The sequence below is a fragment of the Polypterus senegalus genome, chromosome 13 (assembly GCF_016835505.1).
Source record: "Polypterus senegalus isolate Bchr_013 chromosome 13, ASM1683550v1, whole genome shotgun sequence".
NCBI classification, from domain to species: domain Eukaryota; kingdom Metazoa; phylum Chordata; class Cladistia; order Polypteriformes; family Polypteridae; genus Polypterus; species Polypterus senegalus.
Genome location: NC_053166.1, coordinates 152,546,370 through 152,553,018, shown reverse-complemented (window position 1 = coordinate 152,553,018; position 6,649 = coordinate 152,546,370). Strand labels below are relative to the sequence as shown.

The 6,649-nt window shown below is 35.6% G+C and overlaps 1 protein-coding gene across 2 annotated transcripts in view; it reads left to right on the top strand.

Annotated features, from left to right (window-relative positions):
• Positions 1-6,649, top strand: part of LOC120542760 (uncharacterized protein C7orf50 homolog) — a 278,068-nt gene that overhangs the window by 113,368 nt on the left and 158,051 nt on the right. The window lies entirely within an intron of this gene.

Sequence of the window (6,649 nt, the reverse complement as noted above, 5' to 3'; positions counted from 1 at the left end):
CATCCTGTCGGCCAGTGAATTGAAACAAAAGCACACTGTCGCAGCGCCACTCGGCTTCTGCCCAAGTTTAACTCCTGAAATTATGTAGGAGATTAATTTCTTTGTGTAATGATGGACTTCCACCCCGCACTCTTCAGCCAGGGCGATTTGACCCGATTTGACCCGCTGGGCTAAAAGAAAGTTGCTGTCGCTCGGTAGATGCATAGATTTTTGTTTGTGTAGATGGAGGCTGGTAATTTACCACAGAATTAGATGAATAAGAAGTCGCAGTGGGTGGGATGAATGCTTCACAGCTCCAGAGTCTTGGAGCCAAATCCCAGCCAATGCATCTGTGTGGAGTTACAATTTTTTTTATTAGTTATGTTTGGAAATTCATGGTAATTACCAAATTAATTTTATCCAAGTTTTTGCAAAATAAGAAATGGAATGTTTGAAGCACAAGTTAAAATGAACATGGTGTTTAAGGGTTTTAAAACGGAACAGTTAGGTGTGATTTAAGTTTAGGTGTGTCACAGTGTAGGAAAAGCTGACTGGTTTTATGAAGTCTTATCAACAGGACTTAAAGAAATTAAAGGTGTTATTTTCAAACTCTTAAAAGATTCCTCGGTTAAATTTATTAACTTAGAAGATGTACCTAATGACCGAAAAGCTGCAAAAATGACTCCAGTTTGCAGGGAGTGAGAAAAAAACGAATCCCAGTAATTATATAATTGTAAGCCTACTTCTACCTTAAATAAAAAAAAGTAAAGAAACTGTATTTATAAATTTGTAATACTACTTAAGGTCCATGTAAAACAATATTGAAATTGTTTGCTAGCCTGGATTTAATAAGGGAAGACCTTGCCAAACAAATTTGTTAGACTTACATGAGCAGGTAATGTGAATGTGACAGAGCTTTTAATAATATGTTTCCACAGCAAAGTTAACTATTGAAACTGAGTTGCAAGGTGTGTTATGGGCCGCAAAGAGTACAGATTAAAAAACAAGCACTCCATTTGGAGTAATGTTGTAATTTAAGTTCCACATAGATTAGTTTTGGATGCATTACTTTTTCAGATTTTTTTCAGATATGGTGAGCAAACCTTGGGAGTCTATAGGCATCCCAAATTTGGATAAAGAACATTTATGAATGTGGATTTAAAAACAGGTCAACAATCTTCAGAAACTATCAGGCACTTGGAAAAATGCTGTTAATTGCAGACAGGTATACAGCACCAAATGGAGCTGAAGCATTAGTCATAAATGCAACATGAGTAATTGTGACCTACATTAAACAAACTTTGAAGCAAGATTTAGGGTTTACATTGATACAACAATCCCATCATCCAGGCAGTGCAGTAGTTTAAAGAAATTAGTAGTAGTTTAAACTGCAAATAAAATGTTGTGTTCTATTATAGGAAGTGCTCCTTATAAGACAAGAGACATGCTCAGGCTGTACAGTGTTCTAATCAGACTGCGCCTGCAGTTGTTGTAACATTAATGCACACAGAGAACAGTGAAATTCTTACTTGATTTTCAACCAACATGCAACACATCACTACTCTCCAGCATCATATATAGTGTATTAAATTGTATTAAAATACATAATTTCGATGTTTTAAATGAAAAACAAATAATCTAACCTGATGTACTCCTTACCACTGAGACTGTTTCAGTATTAAGCAAAGATGAATTTGATAGAAACTAAAAAACACACATGAAGACCTTACTGATGGGAAATCTATATATTTTGTCAGTTCAAGTGCAGTTTCGGTCATGATGCTGCAAATTGTATTGTATATGCATATATAGATATGGAAGCACTAGGCGTTGTGCAGGATAGAGCAACCATGTGTTTCCCTGGTGTAAAAGACATAACCTGTATGAAAGGACAGACAAAGGGCTGAGAACCTACTGCATTTACTGTAGCCTTCAAGAATAAAATCTATGTGGAGAATCTATCCAGGTCTTCAGAATCCTGAAAATTATTGAAAAGCTGTTCAAGAAGAGCGTATTAGAGCTACATTTTTGAAGACACTTACATTTTATTAATTTTCATGTGATCCAAGTTAGGAATTGCATATTTGTGCAGTGGTTATTGTGGATAGTGGATAACTAAGATGAGAGCTGGTACATATCTAAGAGTGCCAGTAGTCAACACCCTAGAACAGCACTTGCTAACCATTGAGTTTTGAATGCTCTTGGGCTTCGCCAAACGTTTACCTTTCATTTCACAATGTGATCATGTCTCTTTTTTCCTGTATAGGAGATTGTCCTCTCATCAGCTATCTGTGCCCCCTATCGATTAGTGGTTCTATTCGTGTGACCTGTCAATCTCTTCTACTGCGTCCTTCTTTTGCATTCGACATGCTGTCAGCATAGCGTAAAACATATAAGTCAGCATAACATTAATGTGCTCAATATAACTTCTCCTTAACTTTCTCTACATTCATAAGTTTAGCCAAATTAAATTAGAAAATTGAATTTGCGGCTTCATACTTCTTCAAAGACTGCAATAATATGATTACTGGTTGGTAACAGTTCAGAATGCAAGTAAGGAAGCAAATTTTACTTATAAAGCACAACCTTATATTGACCAAAGTGCTGTACATAAAATAAATAAAATGTAAGAACAAAGACAACAAAGTTACAAACCATATAATCAATAGCACAGACACATTAAGACATTAAACAGATGTATATACAGTAAACACATGTCTAGACAGACTTAAAAGCTGAAGAAAAAAGGTGTGTTTTGAGTCTACATTTAAAAACAGTAATGGAAGGAGCAGCTGTAACATTGAGGAGCAGGATGTTTCACAGTCTCGGGTAAGCTACTATGAAGGCATGATTACCGTTAAATTTTAATCAGGATCAAGGCACATAACAATATTGAGTCATCTGTGATATCGTATTTGATTTTGTTCACTATATGATCTGCATTGGGGGATCTATAACACATTGTAATCTCAGGGCTATATTGTTTCAGTAGTAATTCTGTTGAAATATCCTTACTTACATCTATAATGGTCTGGTGCCCTGTCCAGACCTGTTTCTTGTTTTGCACCCAACGCTGCTGGAATGGGCTCTGGCTCCCAGCAGCCCTTTAGCTGTGATGAAAAATGTGATTTTTTGATCTTTAAGACCTTTCTGTTTTTCCTTAGTAGATATTACTAGTTTAATTACAAGTTTCCAACAAGTGCATTGTTATGTACTTTTGTTAAGCAGCTGGACCCCAGTGTATAATTTACAGTTTATTGTATTTATTCTCCTTGTAATCTCTTCATTGAGTTTTTGGATAGTAAAGTAAGACATGCTGTATGCGGTTTACATTTTTTCCCCTTTTGATATTACATAGTCTTACCCTCCCCACCCAACTAAATGATATATTAGGAAGCAAAAAGCAGAAGAGAGAGAGAAAGACAGATCTAACATTTGTAATTGCTCTTGAGGGAGTTACAGAAGATCTGTATCCAAAAAAACTGCCATATTTTACAAAATTGTTAGGAGGTTTCATATTGAATGAACTTTTTTTTTTAGTTTCAGGTTCTAAAGCATTTCTAAGCTATTGAGAAATGGAGGGTTGTGTAGACTCCTTCTGTTGATGAAGATTTAATTACGAGCTTACAATGTAGCAATTCCCTTAAAGTTGTCATGGTAAGGCTGTGTTCAAATTGGGGTAATTCCAGAAAGGAGGGTATAAGTGGATCAGGGTGTATTCAAATTGTAAAGGCATTGGCCATTATGGTAAAAGGGTTATTTCTTATCTCTGCATTGAAACAACCTTGTGTTTAAATTGTATAGATTTAGTGTTCCATTGTTACAGCAATTTTTTATTGTTTTTTATCCATAATAGTTTACCTCATTGGGTTTATTTTTTCATACATCTAAATTGCTGCATAGAATATTATTTAGGTCTTTAAAATCTGGCCTAGCTAGCATACTCATACATCTTCCTAGTATATCCATAATCATTTTGACTCAAATGTGACCCATTGACATCCTCACCCAGATTTCAGCAGAACATTTAACTTCCTGGTCTTCTTTGTCTTTACCGGGCAGTATGTGAAGCATAAAGATTGTCAAGGCAATAATTGAAAAATAACCCAACAGACCCCTAAATCAGTTGTGAAGAACCTGAAGTGAAATTAGAATTGGAAAATATACAGAGGAATAATGGATATTTTTATGGAAAAAATACTTGAAAAAGGATGGCAGATGTGTCATATGAAAAAGATTTGGTAGTAACAGTGAGCTCATTACTTTTTACAAGTACTTTGTGTGTTAAAAACAATTACAAATATATATATATATATATATCTTGTTCGGATATTGGAAGGAAGGAAGGCAGGCATGTAGGATTGTGGAATATGCAAAACACTTTGGGATGGTGTCCATTTGCTGTCTAAAATATGCATAGCTACGTTTCTTTGTTCTTCATCTTCAGATGTCAGTAACAGAAATGTAGAGATGGCTATTAGATGTTACAATTCATTGTGTAAAATAGCATAACTTTATTTTTAAAGAAGACAAAAAAAAAATTCCCAGCAACATCCTTTGTTTCATGACCAAGCCAGGCACTCGTACATATACAATACTTACAGTACGGTGTTCTTCAGAAAAGTGCAAAACTTGAGCCTTTTCTTAACCCCTGTGAATAAAATTTGAGTCATCAAAACTGAAAAAGTGACTGAGTTATAATTCCATGTGCAAAGCTTTAAGGGAGTAACTATGTTACTAATTTGTGAATTCCATTTTTGGATATTGTACATTGATTTGATAATGGGGCAATGAAATGCGAGTCAAGTTACTGTAGTGGCAATATTTTATTTTGAAGGTGAATAGTTTGATTATATATGAGAATAATTTATATAAAACAAATAGGGTAAATAAAAGACTATGAAGGGCAATGACGTGTTGCAGTGGATAGGTTTATTATCACCAAACAGTGTTTTAAGTCCAGATTCAATTTCTGAATTAAGATAACTTTTAATTTGGGTTTGCATATCATAACTGACTGCATTATGGATGCATTTAGGTGCTCATTTCTTTTCCTTTACTGATGCTAAGTTGGGAAGTATATGCTTCCAAAAATCGCTATAACACTGCCTCTCTGTGTGGTCTTTTATGAAAGGAAAAGAAAGCAGAGTGGGAATCCAAGAGTCATATAGCCCAAATGAAAACTCTGCCAGTAGCACACATAAGTAATAAACTACTAGATTTCCAGCTGGCACTAATGCTTAGTTGCAAGTCATTCTCCACCATTCAGAATCCATTTGGCCAGAAATTGTTGCTTCGATCCTGTTGAGTGAATACGATAATTTTAAGTCATGTCTAAAAACAAAACGAAGACCATGCAAAAAAGATGGAGAGGCTGAGACTAACAGTTTCCACATTTTTTTTAGAGCTTCATTTTAACAGGGTGGGGTTGGCATTGTAAATTTGGCAAACCATGTAATTATCTTTCTGACTCACCACACATTTTTGTTCTTTTTGGAAGCTATTTTTTCCAGCTTTGCCACTGCACTTTTGTCTGGAACCTAATTTGTAAAGTATTGCTCAAGACAAAGAAATACTTAGACTTGCACCAGAACAGAATCTTTGATGTTCTTTTGTAGTGGAAGTCTGGCTGTGATGTTTAAGTTTTGTAATCATGCTTTACTTGAACAGACATGCATCTACTTAATTCATTTTAAGGGTTGTGGGGAGCGGGAGTCAAATATGGAGAGAGTTCCAGTGTATAGTGCAGGACATAGTTACACATCCATACTTATTCATACCAGGCCAGTTTAGAGTTATCATTTAACCTGAAATGCATATCTTTCAGATCTGGGAGGAAGATCCAAACAGACATATGGGGAACATGCAAGCTCCACACAGACTGTGCTTGAGCTAGCATTTAAGCTCTGAGGCAGAGGAATAGTGATACATACATTTTTGTGATATTTCTGCAAAATGTTTTCATAGTGAAACAATAGAATACACGGTTTGAACGCAAAGCTAAATTCTTAAGGTATGGATGCTAATCCAGGCCTGGTATACAGTCATATGGAAAAGTTTGGGAACCTCTCTTAATTCTTTGGATTTTTGTTTATCATTGGCTGAGCTTTCAAAATAGCAACTTCCTCTTAATATATGACATGTGTTATAGAAACAGTATTATTTCAGCAGTGACATTAAGTTTATTGGATTAACAGAAAATATGCATCATAACAAAACTGAACAGGTGCATAACTTTGGGCACCCCAACTGAGATATTACATCAATACTTAGTTGAGCCTCCTTTTGCAAATATAACAGCCTCTGTACGCCTCTTATAGCCTTTGATGAGTGTCTGGATTCTGGATGGAGGTATTTTTGACTCCGTTCTTCCATACAAAATCTCTCCAGTTCAGTTCAATTTGATGTCTGCCGAGCATAGACAGCCTGCTTCAAATCATCCCATAGATTTTCGATGATATTCAAGTCAGGGGACTGTGATGGCCATTCCAGAACATTGTACTTCTCCCTCTGCATGAATGCCTTTGTAGATTTCGAACTGTGTTTTGGGTCATTGTCTTGTTGGAATATCCAACCCCTGTGTAACTTCAACTTTGTGACTGATGCTTGGACATTATCCTGAAGAATTTTTTGATATTGGGTTGAATTCATCTGACCCTCGACTTTAACA